General features: G+C 35.9%; 1 pseudogene; it reads left to right on the top strand.

The window, feature by feature from the left end:
- The window catches only part of LOC121365212, a 55356-nt pseudogene extending 37898 nt beyond the window's left edge, over positions 1-17458 (top strand).
- Positions 17459-19120: the final 1662 nt, after the last annotated feature.

Consider the following 19120-nt stretch of genomic DNA (forward strand, 5'->3'; position numbering starts at 1 on the left):
GTTTATATACAGAACATGATGCCACATGGTCTGGAATATCCCTTGGGTCAGTTTGGGTCACCTGTCCTGGCTGTGTCTCCTTCCAACCTCCCATGCACACCCAACTTCCTCACCAGCAAGGCAGTGTGAAAAGCACAAAAGGCCTTGGCTGTGTGAAAGTCTTGTTCAGCAATAACAAAAACATCTCTGTATTATGGGCCCTGTATTCAGCACAAATCCAAAACAGCCCCATACTAGACACTGTAAAGGAAATTAACTCTACACCAGTCAAAACCTGAACAGTTCTCTATCCTCAGTGAAGAATTATTTTTTGTCAATTTTGTATCTATTCATTTAAGAGAAAAACAAATGTTTAACATTGGAAAGCACTGACTTCCTTCACAGTTGCACGGAGTTCTTCTCTAAGTTCTGCTTTCCATTCTCACTGTAGCATGTAGCAGGTTTTCCAAAAAAAATATAATCACTTGTGAAATTGTGGGGATTGGGAGTGAGAAAGCTAGCTCAGGAATGTCCTGGGAAAGTACCACTGTCTTAAGTCAGGGAAAATTAATTCCTTTCCCATGATCCAAATGCTGTACTCCCTTTCACGCCTTTCCTTTTTTCTGTACCCTTTGTATCTTTCGTTAGTTACTCCTGTAAAAACTTTTCCCCTCCCATCCGCCTTGACGTGTATCATGCCACCTTTTGCCCTCCCCACGAACTTTCCCAGTTGGGTCATTTTGTGCCCAACCCCTCTTACTTGCTGCTGTGCATAAAAACTGTAACTTTCCCCAAAGACAGGGGACTCGCCCTGGTGTCCTTCAGGCTAGTGGTTACCCTGTCCCACTGTCCCTCTGATTCACTGCCCATTCCTCAGTTTACCCTCCATGCTTTCCTATCACTTTTGGACCTTGCAATAAATCAGTTGAAATTATCCAGGACTCGAGTTGCCCTCCTTTCATCTGGTGAAGAGAAACATCTATCCGGGGTCTAGCGGGTGGACTTCTGGCATGAAATAGTACTTAAGGCATGTTCTACTTCTGACAAAAATCTGTCACAAACTAAACATAGCTAACATGTCTATATCCCATCCTTGAAAATATAATACATTTAATGTGAGTTTAGTACTCTCTTTGTCTTGCAAGATGTATAAATTTACCCGACATGAGATCAGCTGGGACTCATTAAAAATTACTTTCCATTAAAGCATTATTAAGATCCAAAGAGTCTGTTTCACTCTCAATAAATTGTCAGTTATTTTCCTGTCATGATGCACATTGTCTCATCTTGGAGTTTATCTGGGAGGAGACATTCAAGAACAGTGAGCTGCATTTATTTTTATTGGAGCTAAACGAAGGACTGTTGCAGAGTTCTGAGTGGTCCAAGCTTTGTGTAGGGATTCTTCTTTATTCAGGACAACATTCAAATGAAAACCAGAAAAAAAGATTCAGTGTTTGCTTCTAGCCTCATAAGAGCAAACTGTGTTGGTTCTGTTTTGTTTTTCTTCATCTTTGCAAAATTTAAAATGCATGTGAGATTCTACTACGAGTAAAAGGTAGAAGAATGTCAGCAACTGATAACAAGAAAGGGATGCCTACACCCATCTATTCTGCTAATTTAAACTTACTTCCCAATAGCTTTAGCAGAATATCAGAAAACTGTTGCAGTCTAGACACCCATAACAGAGATGCACAAAAAATACAATGCAAAGAAAAGGCAAACAAAACAGTCAAGCATAAACATGCCATAATTTTTTATTGCTGGTTTTCAGAAAAATAGAAACCACACAAAGCAAAGCAGCTTAAAGTTTTCATACACATAACTATATGAAACTTCACTGACTGTAGTAAAATAGACAAAATAGATAGAGAAAGAAACATCAGTTAAAGTATTTTCCATATACATACATTTCTTTGAAAGGTTCAATGAACAGAGGTAGAACACTTCTCAATTGCTGTGAATATTTTCTAAAATATCTCTGCAAGAGATCTTGATGGCATTATAGACTGAAATACCTGACATTCAAAGCTAGAAGCAGTGTAAAATAATAATGTGAAATATAGAATTAATATATATAATATTGAGATCTAAATTTTTGCCATATGTAAGTGTCCTGTTAATTTTACTTTCCTTGAAAAAAGGGTGAAATATTTAGATTCTTTTAGTCTTCTGATATTGGTACTGCATACACACTTTGTTATTGTAGCATGCTTATAATTTTCTTTTTATTAGAAAAACAACCAAAAAAAACAACCAAACAACCCCAAAGAAAATCCAAGAAAGCAACAAAACCTTAGGGTACTGCATACTATGGGAAAATTATTTACTTTGAAGAGTGAAGTGGCTTAAAAATGTATCCAAACTTTACTGCTTTGTGGGTTTAAAACATTTTCAAACCATATATAATTAGGCATCTTAGGATAGAGGTTGTATATTGTCTGGACAATGTGATTTTCAAATATCAATTTGTTTTGGAAACTACAATTGTCAAGTTATTGATCTCATCTATATAATATTAACTATAATTCTCTTGAATGAGAAATTATTCTGGGAGTTTTCACTGGTAAAAAATATTTTAAAATTTTTATCTGTGTTTACTTGTTTACTATTAATTAAATCTATGAAACTAGATCTATGAAAAGGGGAATTGGTCTAAGTGTTACACACTTGATTTCTATGACGTAGTCAAATTCATCACAAATGCATCATAATCAGGATCACAATGTCAAGGGAAAAAAAGGTACTGTCAAGTGAAAGCAGTTTTCAGCCTTGTTCTAATAAGGACTATTTATTTTACTTTATACCTGAAGGATTGGATTTTGTCCTGGAAGTTGTTACAAAAGCTCATTGATGTTAGTCAAGTCATTCAAGATATTTTTAACAGTGTAGAGTTAATTTTCATGCTTTCTTGTTAGGCTTCAATTTAGAGTTTGATTTATTGAAGTGTAAATTTTGCAGAAACTTTGAGTGAAAATTGTCAGAGCTTGTATCTGAAAACCATTGGTTAGAGCTATAACTTTTAAGCATTTCTTTGAATCTATGCTATCTAATCTTCATTTTGAAAGGATGTCACTTTCTAATATGCAGCATTTTGAATGGCATGTTAGTTAAGTAAATTTTCTATGCAAAAAAAAACCCTAACAATCAATGCTCCTCCACCCTCAAGATAAAAACCCAAAAAAACCTGAAAACAAAAAACAAAACCAACCAAACAAAAAAAAAAAAACCAAAACAAACGAAACTCCAAAGAGAAAAGTGCTCTTTCTTTCTTTCTTCCCTCCTTCCTTGCTTCCTTGCTTCCCTCCTTCCTTTCCTTTTGATCTGCATTAAAATGTGTACAGCTTAGAGCATGAAAGCACATTAACTCTGTTTACTTTCTTAATTATTATCCTGACTGGAAAGAGAAAAAAATTCTTCTGAGAACTAAATCTAAAGAACTTGACAGGACAAGATATTGAAATATCTTTGAATGAAGCTTTTGTTGTATTTGAGCCTTTTTTTTTACATCTGCTTTAAGAAAGGAAAAAAAAAAAAAAAATTCAGTAAAACAGCAAAAAAAAAAAAAAAAAAAAAACCAAAAAAAACCAAACCCTGGCATATTTAGGGAGTTTATGTTTTGAAACTTTTTCACCACACATTTATGCATGGAGCTTTTTTCACTTTATATCCTGGAATCCAGAATTTAACATATGAATGCAAATAACTAAGCTAAAAGAGAATATTTCTTTATTCACTATCTATAATTGAAATCATGTCTAAATGTGCAAAGTGGAAGAGTTTGTCTTTGACTCAGCGGGAACTTGAACTTTGGAGAAAAAATTTCTTAGTGGTTAAAAGCAAAACTTGTTATTTATTATTAATCCTTTTTTATCAATTGCTTTGACCTCTTAAGAACATCTGCCCAAACTCTGAACCTATAGCCTATCATTAAATATTTCATTTTGGGGAGTTTTTTCTTATCTTATATTAGCTGAATTTTTAATTAACAGCTGTTTATATCCTGCAGCTTCAATATTCCCCCTGAATTGTTTTGGTGCAAAGCTCCAAAATAAATTATTAACAATTTTTAATTGTAAATTCTTAGAGAAAACTGTGTCACGTGTTGTCTCTGTATCATTGCAATTCTTTGAATGCACTCTATGCAATTCATTCCTTTCCTCAGCTCTTCCATGCTAGGTAGTTGTTTCTTAGTAATAGGTTGGAAAAGACCTCCAAGGTAACTGAGTCCAACCTTTGACCAAAACCATGCTGTCAACCAAATCATAGTGCTAAGTGTCACATCAGTCATTTCTTGAACACTTTTAGGGATGGTGACTCCATCACTTCTTGGGAAGTCCATTCCAATGCTTGGCAATAATTTCAGTAAAGAAATTCTTCCTAATGTCCAACCTGAACCTCCCCTGTTGCAGTTTGAAGTAATTTCCTCTCATCCCATCACTGGTTGCTTGGGAGAAGAGGCCAACCCCCACCTTCCTACACCCTCCTTCAGGAAGTTGTAGAGACTTAAAATGTCTTTCCTAAGCCTCCTATTTTTCAGGCTGAACAACCCCTGCTCCCTCAGCCACTCCTCATATGACTCACTCTCTAGAGCCTTCACCAGCTTCATTGCTTTTCTCTGGAAATGCTCTGGCACCTCAAAGTCTTCCTTGAAGCGAGGGGCTCAGAACTGGACACTAGACACAGCTCTCAAGGTGTGGCTTCACCAGTGATGAGTACAGTGAGATAGTCACTGCCCTGCTGTTCACAGTGTCTTTGATGCCTTTGGACTTCTTTGCCACCTGGGTACATTGCTGGATGAAATTTGATTGTGTCTGTTTACCATGTGGAACATTCCATCCTTAAAATAATTTAAATGTAAGGAAAAGCAATCAAATATAGAATTTTTACATGTTCCTAAGAATATCATTGCTGTTAAGCATGTAAAATATTCACTGAGAGAAATCTTAAAGAATTTAACTCAGTTTCTTGTGAAGCCATTTTTCTAAGCCTTTACAAATTATATGATGGAAATTGTTTACAACAATGTACAATTCTAAAACCAGTAAAAGAGTTTTACTCTATCCAGGCTTAAAATATAAGTGCCTCATAAATTCTATGAGTTTTCTTACTGAAAATTTTTCTTATCATTTTGATGACAGAATGCTCAGTTTGAAAATTTCTGGGTGGTATTTTGAGACAGAATGTCAAGGATCCACCTTTATTTTGTTCTCTGCTTGGAAACTTTAAAACACCTCATGTCATTCTGCTAGTGCCATTAGGACATTAATACCTTGAAAACAAAATTATCTTCATCTATCCTGATCTGACTGATCTATAAGTAATTTGGTCACCTAGCTGTTACTCAGGGCACTGCCTTCCTTTTCCACAAGAGCTTTCCACATCTGAAAGCAGTCTATGCAATAAATTCCTTTCATCAGTTCTTCCATGCTGAGTGAGCAAATATGTACAAGAGCTTTCCACAACAAAAGCAGGAAGTTTTTAATGGACTTTTAAAGCATCTGCATCTAGCAAAAGGAACTTGGAGATTTATATTTTATTTCCACATAAATATATTGCATTGTGGGGCTTGGGATTCTTTTTAATGGTTATTCTGTAAGGCCTGTTGTGGGTGACATCAGTGGAAAGGTCAAATATCACATGCTATCACCATGATTGTCAGTAGCAGGAACAAGGGAGGTTTGGGCAGCAAATTATTCAAAGCTCTCCAAAGACTATAATCATAGTAGACACAAGCTCTGATGTGGGAAGCACAGTTCAGTGAACATGCTTCACAATAAAGATTTTTTATTTTAAGATACCTTTATTGGTGGAGAGACAAACAAAAAAGACTGTTTCCAGATAAAATGTTTTTGTGACACTTCTATTAGTTTTTCATACATGTCATAGCTAGAAGGTCATTAGAAATTGCCAAAAGATTATATTAATTTAACATGTCAGACTAGACATATTGGATTAGAAGGCTCCACCACTCCTACCTCTCAAATAACTTCACCAAACATTTAAAATACTTTAAGAAAGGTATTGTCACTAAAATAGATTAAATCTCAAACTGCATTGTTGTCTGTTAAAGAGGAACATCTAAATTACATGTTGCACAGTTAAAATTATAAAGTGTTTCCTTCCAAGATGAGCATAAAAGACAAGTAGATACATTGCAATGATTTTTCTTTAATTTGGATTGTTCATTAAAAAATTCTTCAAATTAAAATGTACCCCTTGAAATGTGTTCAGGCTGCACACTAAAACATCATTAGTGATATGTGCCCGTTTACAATCTTTTTTGTTTCACAAGTATTTATAGTTGGCTTGGGGTTTTTTACTTTTTCCAAATTTCTTATATATGTACCATGTAACTGCCTTTTTTCTTTGATGTAACTTGCTCTTTATGAAGACTATAGACTGCATAATTAATTGTGAAAAAGTTTTTTGTCACTTAACTCTCTAGATTTTTTTTTTATTTTTACAAGAGCTAAAAGTCACATAAACTGTCTTTTACTGATAGTGAAAAAAAGATTGCAAGCCAAACTACTTTTTGTCACTTCACGTCATTTTGGATTTGTTTCAGGACTTTGCAGACCAAAATTGAGTGTTGCCACTAATTTACAGAGTTTTTAGAGAAGTATAGATTCTGTTGCCTGGAGCCATACATTCTAATTCCTTTTGTCATTAGGGGTTTTTTTGGGGGGTTGGGTTGGGGTTTGTTGTTTTTTGTTTTGTTTTGTTTTGTTTTATTTTGTTGTTTGCTTGTTTTGTTGCAGGTTTTTTGTGTTTGTTTTTTGTGGGGTTTTTTTGTTGTTGTTTGGTTTTGTTTTGGGTTTGAGTTTGGGGTTTTTTGAGCAATACACTGTTTACTATTACAAGAAATTGGAATCTCAAATGGAAAAGTAGAGTGATCTTTCTCTGTCAGACCTGTGAAGTGTGAGTCAATGCCATGCATTTGAGGAAGATTAAAGGTTGGGTATGTCAGACAGGCAAAGTCATTTCAAGAGGATAATCCTGCATAATTTATGAGAAAAAATGCAAGACAGGTTTTGTGTATATGCATAAACAAGTAGTTAGCTCAATCTATCAAAACAATTGTAATCCCATTCATCAGAGGTGACACAGTGAACATACACTCAGGTTTACTGTGCAGCATAGCTCTGGTGATAGTGATTTTAAACATCTGCATTTTCCATTGATGTAGCAGTACTGGCAGAAACACTTTATGTAAATGCAGTTAATCTAGAGAGGTTGTATAAAAAGTGATTTGGCTGACAAGAAACAAGCTACTTGATTTAAAAACCCAAAATTTGTTCATTGTAGCTGTTAAGCTACAGGATGGGCAAATTTTGAGAAACAAAACAACATTTTGTTTTGTTTAAACAAAATAGAACAATCACAAAGAAAAAAGAAGCCTACATGAACAATGAATACACCTTCATCAATTTTCTCTCTTTTCCTTTGTGAAGGAAATATTGTAGAAAAGCTGTTACCTCTTCAATTTGTCATTTTTCCTCCTTGGCTGGTAAGCTCTTGCTGACACAAGAACAATTATGAAATCTGATTTAAAACCTCAGATTGTCCATGGATAGGATTTCATATGTAGTCAGTACAGCAATAGCAGGATTTCTAATTTTTTAGTGGCTATTTTATGCAAAATATTTGATTGGCATTATTTCTTTTCCTTTTTCTTTTTTCCGATATCAAAATTATTTTTTGTCTTCTGTGTCAGAGTCTATCTTTAGTCTCAAGAAGTCTAGACTACTTATTTAGTATAGTTCCCAGTTTGGCATACATTGAGAAAAGGCATAGACAGAAATGGACATTTCTGCGTTTGAGTCCTCTTTGTTTTATTTTATAATTGTGATCATTTCTTCCCCACACACTTCCTGGTACTAAATATTGGTGATACTCATAATAGGGTGTTTTTTCGTTTTTTTTACTGATATCTCTCACATCGTCTTGTAGCTGCCTGTGAAGCACAGCAGTCTTAGACACAGTGTAGGTATGGTAATATGTTGCTGCTGTAGTCCATGACAAGAGGATCAGATGTCACTGCACCTTCAGGGTGCTACAGCACAATGTTATCCATCTCACTCGTTTTCTAGCCTTAGAAGCCCAGCAGAGGTTTGGCTTCCACTGTTCTGCACTGATTGCAGCCCATCAGTGTCCTATCCCCTGAGCTGCTTGAGACAGGGAGAGGAGGCAGAAGAGTTAGGAGTGAAGAAGTGGAGTTTGATAAATGTTTCCCAGGGGAAAGGTGTTGAAGTTTTTGTCTTTGTACCTCACCATTCTACGTTGGTTTTAATTGGCAATAAATTAAACTTACTTTTTCCAGGCTGAGTCTGTTTAGCATGTAGTGGCAATTGATAAATGAGGTCCGTGTTTATTTTTGACACATTTGCTTCCTTTCTTATTTTCTTCCCCTGTGCTGTTGAGTACTTGTTGAAGCCAAGTGTAAGGTCTTGCACCTGGGTAGTGGCAATCCCAAGCACAAATACAGACTGAGTGGAGAATGGATTGAGGGGAGCCCTGAGAAGCAGGATTTGGGAGTGTTGTTTGGTGAGAAGCTCAATATGACCCAGCAATGTGTGCTTGCAGCCCCAAATGCTGACCTTGTCCTTGGCTGCATCAACAGCAGCATGGCCAGAAGGCCAAGAGAGGAGATTTTTTTTTCCTCATGTACTTCCTGCAGCATGTATCTGCCCTATTCTCCCTTCAATCCCAAAACCATAACTAGATTTTAAGTATATTATAGTGCTTTCAGCTATTCATTCGGCAGAGACATATTTAACCTGTAAAACTATTTTCAGAATGATGTGCTAGGTACATTATAGCAAAATCTGGTTTTGCAATATATATTGTAGGAACTGTAATTTTTATCTATTTTATTCTAATAAACAATTAATTACAATCTTTTTGAATTAAAGTGACATAGTACTTTCTCATCCTGTCCTTAAATTCAATTGGTTAAAAAAGAATATTTAAATGTAAGATTTTAATTATTTTTAAATCTTCAGCCTCTGTAGTACATAACAGAGTAATTTTGCATTCCAGTACAAAGACATTTTTAACTTCTGAAAGGATAGAAAAACTAGTGAAAATATACTGGTTGTCCCCACAAAGTACTCATTTCCTTTTCTTCATGCTTGTACTGAAGGAAAATAAGAGCTAATACTCTAACTGGTACTAATTAGAAACTTTTAATAGGTTTTCACATAAATAGAGGCATTGAGTGTATTCATTTGGGTCATTAGCCTTGCAAGTTTAAGACAATAACTTCAAGAGTCTCTGGCCAATATCACTCACAGTGTCTTGCTTCTAAGTAGATTCAATAAGCTGAGGGAAACTGAAATTTTGGTTAATTCTTTTTTTTTTTTTTCTTTTCCTTATGTAATTCAAGAGCTAACACAAATACATTATTTTGCAAGGTAAATTACCCTCTCTGAACATTACAAACATTATACATTGAGGATACTGGCTGATGGCAAATATAAAAGCCCTGTGAGATGCATTCTGGCTGCTGGAGAGCAGGACCTAATGATTTGGGGGCTTGTGTGAAATAATTTAGTAATACTCTAGGTCACACGGTGTGATTCTTGGGGATGGTCCTGTGCATGGCCAGAAGCTGAACTCAAATGATCCTTGTGGGTCCTTTAAATTCAGCATATTCTGTGATTTAATGAGTCTTTGCTGTACCTGAGCACTGGTCCACAGTATGACCTGACTGACTGAACTTAATATATTTCTTCACTCTTCTAATAGGTTGCAAAATCTAATCTCCAACAAGGCAGATATTTGTGAAAAGATAGGGAAAAAATAGGATAATTATTGTGGGAAGTATTAAGGAAAATTAATTTGAAGTCTGACTGGTGATTAAGTTTTGCAGTGCCTAAGGCCAGTAAGATCTTTGAATGTTATTCTTTTAGATCTAAGAAAACATCATTCTGCTGGGAGATTTTTTTTTTGGAAGTTACCTGCAGCATACTGAAAACTATTTCTTTTTAGCATAAGGATTTTCTCATCCATTCCACCTACCACAAATTGTGTAAATTAACTATTAAAGTCTTCCAGTTTCCACAGAGTTTCTTTAAACATGCCAAACTAGTAACTGCAATACCTACAAAACACTTTTCCATCATTGTGTCTCTTCTAAAGAAGGCAAGAGAACCAATAAAGTAAGTAACAGAAGAAATTAAAGTCCCCATGGGGTGGGGGAATCTTACCTGATAAGACCACATTTGGAGGTTGCATCTAGCTAGCACTCAAGATTAGTTTAAGCCTTCAAGGTGCTGAAATAATTCTCAGGTTAAGTTGCATCTAGCTAGCACTCAAGATTAGTTTAAGCCTTCAAGGTGCTGAAATAATTCTCAGGTTAAGTCCAACAATTTTGTAAGTGCAGTAACAACAGGGATAAATCTTACCTTCCAGGTTTAATATACCATATAGAACCACTGATTCATGTCCTTTAGAAAGGGAAACTAGCAGGTATCCAGCAGTAACTAACTGCTAGTAACTAGCAGATACCCTCAACATAAAGCAGATCCAGTTAAAACAGGATACTCAATGTCAAGTTCTGAAAATCTCCAAAGTTGGAGATTCACAACCGCTTCAGAAAACATGTTCCCACGTCCGACCATTCTGAAAGTGCTGTCTTTCCTTTTATTGACCCAGTTTGTCTCATGTTCCAAGATGACTTTGATGGTCCTTCAGTGAAGTTTTTCAAGGTGGCTTTCTTGTACTGGGGAGGTCAAAACTGGACACAGCACACTGCAAACAAGTGAGGAGATGAACACACCCTTTGTAAAATAGATTATTATAGGATTGGCCTTTCTGTCTGCAGGGGCATACCGTTGATTTGTATTCAATATGTTCGCAACAACATTCAGATATTTCTCTTCAAAGGCTTTCTAGGTTTTCATCTCCATGCCTATACTCTTTCAAAGGATTAGTCCATCCCAGACTTTTGTGTGTACCATTGTGGAATTCTATATATTCATTATTGAACTTTGTCAATGTCTCCTATATATTAATTACATAGAATGATATATTCTTTCTGGAAAAGGGATTCTGAACTACATTTTGTGGATCTTTTTGTAGTATTGTATCTTAATTTTATTTAAATCAATCAAAGTGAAGTGTGGAAGTATTTTAAAGGGATTATGTAGCAAATAATATTTTTTGTGGTATTCCTGAAAGATATTTCTGTTCCAAAGTCAAACATGTAACAGCAATTTGCCCATAATGATGTTCTTAACCAAAAATGCTGATTGAGAAATATTATTTGTAGAAATGGAAAAATGTTCATTTACACTTCCAGATGATTTTTCTCTATGAACAAGCATGAAAGAGATAATCATTACATGAACTGGCACGAAGATATTTTTAGACAAAATTAACTGGTAGGCCTTGTTGACGGGTTACATGATGTATTTGGTTTGTGTGAACACAATTTTCTTGGGTTTTCAATATTTTAATTAAGCATAAGATGCTCATATTATTTGTGACCTTTTAGGTATTTATTCAAGATGAGAACTAATCTGTAGTGTCAAGGAGATGTTTAAAGAGGATCATGAAGATTATAAACATAAGAAAACATTGTTTTTGCTTACATAATGTAGTGGCAATATCTCTTCAATTAATATGGCTGGATACAGTAACACATCTCCCTCTCTACTGTGCTCTTAGGGAAAGAATTATATCCTTCCTTCCTTCCTTCCTTCCTTCCTTCCTTCCTTCCTTCCTTCCTTCCTTCCTTCCTTCCTTCCTTCCTTCCTTCCTCCTCCCTCCCTCCCTCCCTCCCTCCCTCTTTATTTTCTTAGCAGCAAGGTGGAATCTATTAAATTAACAATATTCTCTCAAAACCAAAGCCCTGATTTGTTTTCAAATGCCAGCCATCAGTGTCTTCAAATAGCTTTTCTTGGACAAAATTCAGAAACAAAATTACAAGTGCTGGGCTTTGCATTTTGATGTTAGGTAAGATTTCAGTTCATTAAAGTCTTTTTCTGCAAAGACAGGGCTCTTGAAAAAGAATCCAGTTCAGGCCTCTCAGGCCTCTTTACTCTCACTTCCATTTCTTTTTCAGGGAATATAAACATTCTTCTCTAAATCCAGTGATCTTATTACTTTCACCAAGCTTTTTGATCTTTCCCTGTGGTATTTCCCTTTAGTCTTCAACCGTATTTAAACAAGTCTATTCAAAAACTTATGCTTATATGTCTGGATAAATCTTGGGCAAACCCTCTATCAGGGACACTGGCTTGAAGATATTTTCGTGTTAACTCTATTATCCTATTTAAGAAAAATGACAGCTCATTTAATGTATGTTGCAGTTATCATTCCAAATACTTTTGACTCCAGACTTGTGACTTATTACCTGACTCCAGACTGTAGCAGAACTCTTATTGACAACAAAGAGAGCTGTATTTATAGACTGAAAGCAGATGGCAGGTTTTATTAGGATTAAATATCAATCTGAACTCTATGGTAAAGTTTGTCCCTATTCCAATACAAGCTACAGTTAATTTACGAAATTCAGTTCAAATTTTGCAAGAAATTATGATACTTAGGTGTTGGAATAAATCAGCTGAGATTCCATTTTCTTCATGCAGAAAGCCAATTCTTTATTCACAAAACTCATATTTATAGGAAATGTCAGAAGGCACCGCATTAAACTTAATTGGTCAGCAGTACAGTGAAACTCAGTTCATTGGACAGTAAGAGGCTATTGTATATGTCTATCAGATTTTCTTTCTCTAAATATATTTACATTTTTCCTTTGTGGATACTCATGGGACAAATCTTATTGTTTACACTGGTGCATTTGTTTTTCACCCTCAGAATAGATTGTTGTATTAAACAAACTTCTCATTCTCAAAATAGCTTCACATGGGAACTTGCAAATTGCTTGTTAGCTGCACTTAGAAGAAATGACAGGCTAGCTTTGGCAATTTTAGCAGAGTGAGGCCTGATAACGTCAGGCTTTTCTTTTATAACTCTTCTATCTGTCTATGACATCTCACCCTTTTCATTAATTTAAAAGGGCTCATATGTTCTGATGCTAAAACAGCTCAGTCTTATGAGGGTATTACCTTATTAAGGTTATCACTGGTTATCTGTTAGACATGGGATAAGATACAGAAAAGACTAATTACAATCAACAAAACTTATCAAATTCTATCTTGTCATTGACACAGGATTTCGCAGCATGAGAAAACATAAGAATAATATCTAATGTCTCTTAAGGAAATGGAAATAAATGACCACTCTTTTGAGCTCCAAATAGTTGAGACTCAGGAGAAAGTTCATTAGCTGGAAATGTTGGTGTTTGACATCACTGAATGTCCTCCTGGATCCTGGAACAGGGAATAACTGAAGAAGGTTAGTAGGAACACTATACCATGCTGATAAGGTAAGGTTTTTGACAGCAAATTGCCTCTGTAGTTTGCAGACACAGCTATGACTCAGCAGTCCTACTCTGTTCCTGTTCTGGCCACGAAGGCTGCATGGTGATTAGATTATTTCTCTTTCCACTGAGCCTCATTTTCTTTGAGGTGATTGGTGTCCAATTGAACGAACATGTGACCACTTCAAACCTGCTGATGATAAAACACAAGCACACCCTCTCTTCAAGTCAATAAATCAGTTAGGCTTTGCTGTTGCACACTCAAATGGGATTTAGATTTGATAGTCTTTTTTCCAAATTTCTAATGTAAATATTGCATTATTCAAAAATTTTTGTTGTCTAAATTTCTAATGTGTATATTACATTATTTGGATGTTCTTGAGGCACTAAATTCCCCTTCTTTTCATTTTTTAAAAATTGGATGCATGTCTTTGGTTATGAAGAAAGAGCATGAAGAAACATCAAGGCAAAACAATACATGTAGCAAACAAGAAACTGACAGTAATCAGGAACAAGTCAGGTACAACAATTAAGAATATTTCAGATAATACACATAATTAATAATACATGTGAAATTAGGTAATAAGGAATCTCTGAAATACTTTATTATCACCCCAGAGTCTGCGAACATCTGACAAACCTCAATTTAATGAGGGCTTGGATAATTATTTCTTTATAATAATTCCCAAGTTCACTCTAAAAATAGGTTCAGCTGTCATATAAAAAGGGCCAAATGGCCAAATCAAAGTGACTTGAATCTAGCTTTGATGCAGAAAACATCTGGGTTTATTGGCAAATTCTCCATCCAGGTAGAGCCAAGGTCTGGCCACTGCCCAAGCTCCAACTGGGAGGGAAGTCCCTAAACACATTTTAAAACAAGGATCGTAAGAATAGCAGTTATGAGCAAAGGCCTTGGGGTTAAAGACTAATCAAACCATCCTGTAGCTGGATCCCTCCAAAGTTTCCTTCAGGATAGAGATGCTTCAAACCCAGCAAACTGCTGGATTACTTCTGTAATAATAATTGGGGAAAAGCACTAGACTAGCAGTTTGGAGGAGGATTTCAATGAAGCTCAGATATCTTTTCTTGGAACTCTGAAAAATACTTAAAATTATGAGACAGCATTGGGTCAAGCCAGAGAGCCAGTGCAGGAACTAGCCAGAGAGCTACCCTGGTCTAAGAGATGCATAAGCAGCTAGAGAACAAAAAAGAAGGATCCTGAAACAACACGTATCTTTTAGATAATTACACAAAGAGATGTTAAAACATATAAGAAGCTGGCTATAAATACAATAATAACATCTTATGAATAATGCCTATTATAAAATCATTAAATTCACATCATGTAATCAATATATCAGTGGTAACCATCTTAAGAAGTTGAGATAACACCTTTCTAAACAGTCATGTACCTATGATAGTAAAATGAAACAAAGGAAAGCAGCTTGACTAAAGCAGCTTGCAGTCAATAACAGCAATAATGTAGAATCATCACTGACTCTTCTGTGTTATCTATGGAAGATAAAACAGCAGAGATTGTAATGAACAATGCAATCTTCTACAAAATCGACAGTGAACACACTGTATCTTTTTTATCCACAAACAGGTGTTTGTCGGTGTTTCATCACAGCTGTTTTAGTCTGAGTTGTCTTATTTCTTAAAAAAAACCCCACTATATATCTTACAATGTAGTAAAGTAATATTTAACTGTCTTAGATTGCAATGCAAGGTGTAACCAGATGTATTCTATCAACACCTGGAGTCATCCTCTCTGCAGGAGATATCTTCTGTTCATGGGCCATTGAGTGTCACTGCCTGACTGATAAAATTACATCATCCCATTGTGAGATGCTGCAGGGGGAGCATTCCTACCTGGATATAATCTGAGATTTGGAACACCACAGCAGCCTTTTTCCACTGGATTCCCAGAGGAAGACCAGACACTTCTATGCTACCACTGGGCCTTCAGAGAAAAAATACATCCTTCTACAGGATCACTGCTACAGCAGAACCACATCTGTTACTCCAGGAGGGCTGCAGCCACCATTTATTCAGACTGCTACCAACACCCTGACCCGCAGGGTGCCAGGGTGTACTCTGACTTTGTCTGCTTGAGCAGTAAAATTCTTTTTCATGAGCTAATTATTTCTTTATTTCTAAATTTTAAAGAACTCTGAAGATAAAATTCAAGGTTATAGGACTTAGTTAAGAACTTAAAATTAATTGCTTAAATAATCTTGGGAGAAGAGGAGAGCCAAGGACTGAGGCAGGGGCAGGTGGAGCAGTGGTGATGGCGATGATGGTGGCTGGGACTGGCAATAAGTCAGTCCTGCTGGCAGTGCACAGGAAATAAGCATTCAGCTGCTCACAAAAATGAAGATGCTGCTCAAAGAAAAGCAGCTCTGGAGGCTGCACAGAAAAGCAAGATTGAATGTGAGAAAAAAACAATGTCTGTGGTTGAGCAGGTCCTGGAAGAGGACATTACTGAAGAGTTCCTTCTAAGTTATGGAAAATGTATTACTCTGTCTTATTACAAAAACATTGTTGATGAGCGATCTATCATCAAACTGTGTGGTTATCCTCTATGTCACAATGAATTGGAAAATGTGCCAAAGCAGAAGTACAGAATTTCAATAAAAACGAACAGAGTTTATTATATCACTGAAAGAAAGTGCTTTTGAAGCAACTTTTGCTATAGAGCATCTAAATATTTTGAAGCTCAAATTTCCAAAAGTCCAGTGATGAGAGAAGAAAAACCAGAAGACATAGAGCTGCTGAAGGAGGATGGTCTTCAGAAGAGGATATCTTCAGATCCATGTGAATCTGGTTCTCATGACACAGCCAGTGACAGCAGTGCTGATACCGAACAAGGATTTTTTAGTTCTGTTCTACCAGGATGTCAGTCAAGTTCAGCCAATTCTGCACAGCAATTGCACAGAAAAAGCATCTTCAAAAAGAAGCATGCTTAGAAAGCCCATGCAAACCCTAAAACTGAAGATGCAGGTGTCTTATATCTAAGAGGCCACTGAACAACTCTCTCCTTGTAAATTAGACACTCAGGAAGAAAGACACACTTGCTCTGTTCATAATGAAGTAACTGCACCACCTTCGGACAATACTGCTCCTGGGAAATCAAGTGCTTCAGAAATCTTTAAAAGTACTTGTGCATCATAGATAATTTTTCTAGTTGTGGGCAAAAGAGGAGCAGAACATCTTAAAAGAACACTAGCTAGCTCAACATAAAAAAACCCTGAACTGAGGCATCCTGTTAATTCCAAAGGCAGAAGTGATTAGGCAAATACTTATGGAATGGAAAACTGAGGAAACTTTAAAATTTCTTCACGGCCCAAACTATACTTTGTGCTCATCAGAGTGCATAGCATCTGTCAACGAGGAGACTGAAGAACTTGATGAGGATGACTTAGATACAGCTGATGATCTCAACACTGTTGCTGCAGGGGAGTTTGAAACAGTTTGAGCTACTCTTTACCTTTCACAGGCTCAGGTGGAATAGTCAAGCCTGTGCCTAGTTCTGAAAAGTTAAAAGAAGTTTACATGAAAAGAAGTTTATATGAAGCTAAAATAAATTTCTATGAAAAGTTAAAAGAGTTCCTAGAACTCTGAGTAAAAGAGTTCTATAAAGGAGGGTGCATTTTGGCTGAAGAGGCAGCAACACAAGCACAAGATGGGGGAACATCCAAGCAAAGACAAAGATGATCAACAGGAAGATCTCACCTTCCCACTTGTTGATTCAAATGCACAAATGCAGATTGGGAAGCAATTCATCCTTAAAAACTAAGAAAAGAATTATCTGCAGTTTTGGGCCCTGTTCAGATTGCTTCAGGTGATGTTTACGCAGAGCTAAAGAATCTTATCAAAACTTTCCAGTTAACAAACAGAAGTATTAGTCACAAAATGCCTGAATGGACTCTCACTGCTATTGTTTTGTTATCTGTATTGTCACAAACAACTCCACTTTTCAAGAATATTCAGACAAGCCCAATGTACACACAGTTCCTGACTACGTTACTGGAAGAACTGCATTTCAAAAATGAAGATCTGGAAAGTTTAACAAGGATATTTAGAATGTAACTTGAATTGTCAGTCAGCTTTAAGCTACTTTGTGTGTCTTAAAACCACGCTGTTTAACCATGAGTTTAATTTTCATCATTTTGTAAGTAGGTACAGTAACTACAAGTTGTATCAGCTGGAGCAGAAAATGTGTGAAGCACATTTCATCAGGCCTTTCTTTTATAATTCTACCTGTCTATGACATTTAGACCTGTTCATTTAGGTCAGATAAGCGCATCTCTTGTCTTACCAGCAGCTGAGTTACGCAAGTGCTTTTACAGAATTATTAGTAAGTTACAGAATTATTAGTAAGATAATGCCTAAAAAAACTTTTAGGTCTTGAATGTATATAAAATAAGTAAAAGTTAGCAAGCAAAATCCAAGTACAGTCCACATAATCTAAAATAATAATTAGTCTATTGCCTGTTCATGACTGAGCATGTTTTAGCTATTTATATTTTTAATGCTCTCCAATAATGTACAACAAAAAGAAATTACAAGAGCTCTTCCACGTATAGAAAATGAAGTGAAGAAGAAAAATACATAAAATATGTTATAATATTCTTTAAAAGGAGGCATAAAATATCTCCAGGAACAAAAAATTAATAATATAATCAAATAATAAGTACATAGCTTTCTCGAGGCTATGTTCCGCTACTCATATTTTATATCATTTGTGTTACACTGGTAAGCAACATGAGACTATCAACTCCCTGATGGCTGGGAGTAAGAAAAATAGACCCAGACTGTTTTAGTGCCAGGGCAAGAGACAATGGATATAAATTGAAACATGCTTAAATGGAGAACAACTTTTTCATTCTAGGAATGGTCAAACACTGGAACTGGTATGCCAGAGAGGATATGGGGTCTCCATCTGTGCTGATTTTCAAAACCCAATTGAACTTAGTCTTTAGCAGCCTGGTTTAGCTGATCTTTGAGTGGCAGATTTGAACTCGACTGGACCTCCCCAGAGGTTCCTTACTACTGGAACCATTCTGTGATTCTATGAGAACTCATTGAAAAAGAAAGGGAATGAAAGTATAAAGCCATTACCTCACTTCAAAATAGACCTCTATTCTAACATGAAGGCAATGAATGAATGCATGGCTGTATCCATGACTAGTTTTGGAGGTCATGGTGTTTACATCAAGAGTAATTCCAAGATCTTCAAATAGGTAGTTGAATTTAAGTAATAAACACATGCAAATCTACTTGAATATAAGGTTTCCCTTTTTTTCCTCCCATAATCTAGGGGGGGAAATAAAGAGTACAAGACCATAACTATTGAACTGAGCCTCTAGAGTTCAGAATGAAAACACATTGAAATAAAATACACATGCTGCTGATACTAGAATTATCTATAATAATTTAGATTAGAGTGCTATCTTCCTGAGGCAACAGGCTGTTTGTACCAACTCTTGTCAAAAATCAGGATTCATTTGTACATTTTTGATTAGTGACACATACTAGAGTTTCGTTTTATTCTTTGTACTTAAATTGCATTTTGCCTAGGGCATTCACTTAAGATAGAGTTCATTAAAGTATGTTATTCCATTTTGTCTTTTGTGTAGACTGCAAAAAAAAAAAGCTATGCTCAGAAGTGAAAGGCTTTGATACGTAATTTATTTTGACAACTATACTGTTATAGCAGCAAGGTAAGAAAAGCTATTTTAACAGGGGTTA

The sequence above is a fragment of the Pyrgilauda ruficollis genome, unplaced genomic scaffold (genome assembly GCF_017590135.1).
Source record: "Pyrgilauda ruficollis isolate IOZ18807 unplaced genomic scaffold, ASM1759013v1 scaffold1, whole genome shotgun sequence".
NCBI lineage: Eukaryota > Metazoa > Chordata > Aves > Passeriformes > Passeridae > Pyrgilauda > Pyrgilauda ruficollis.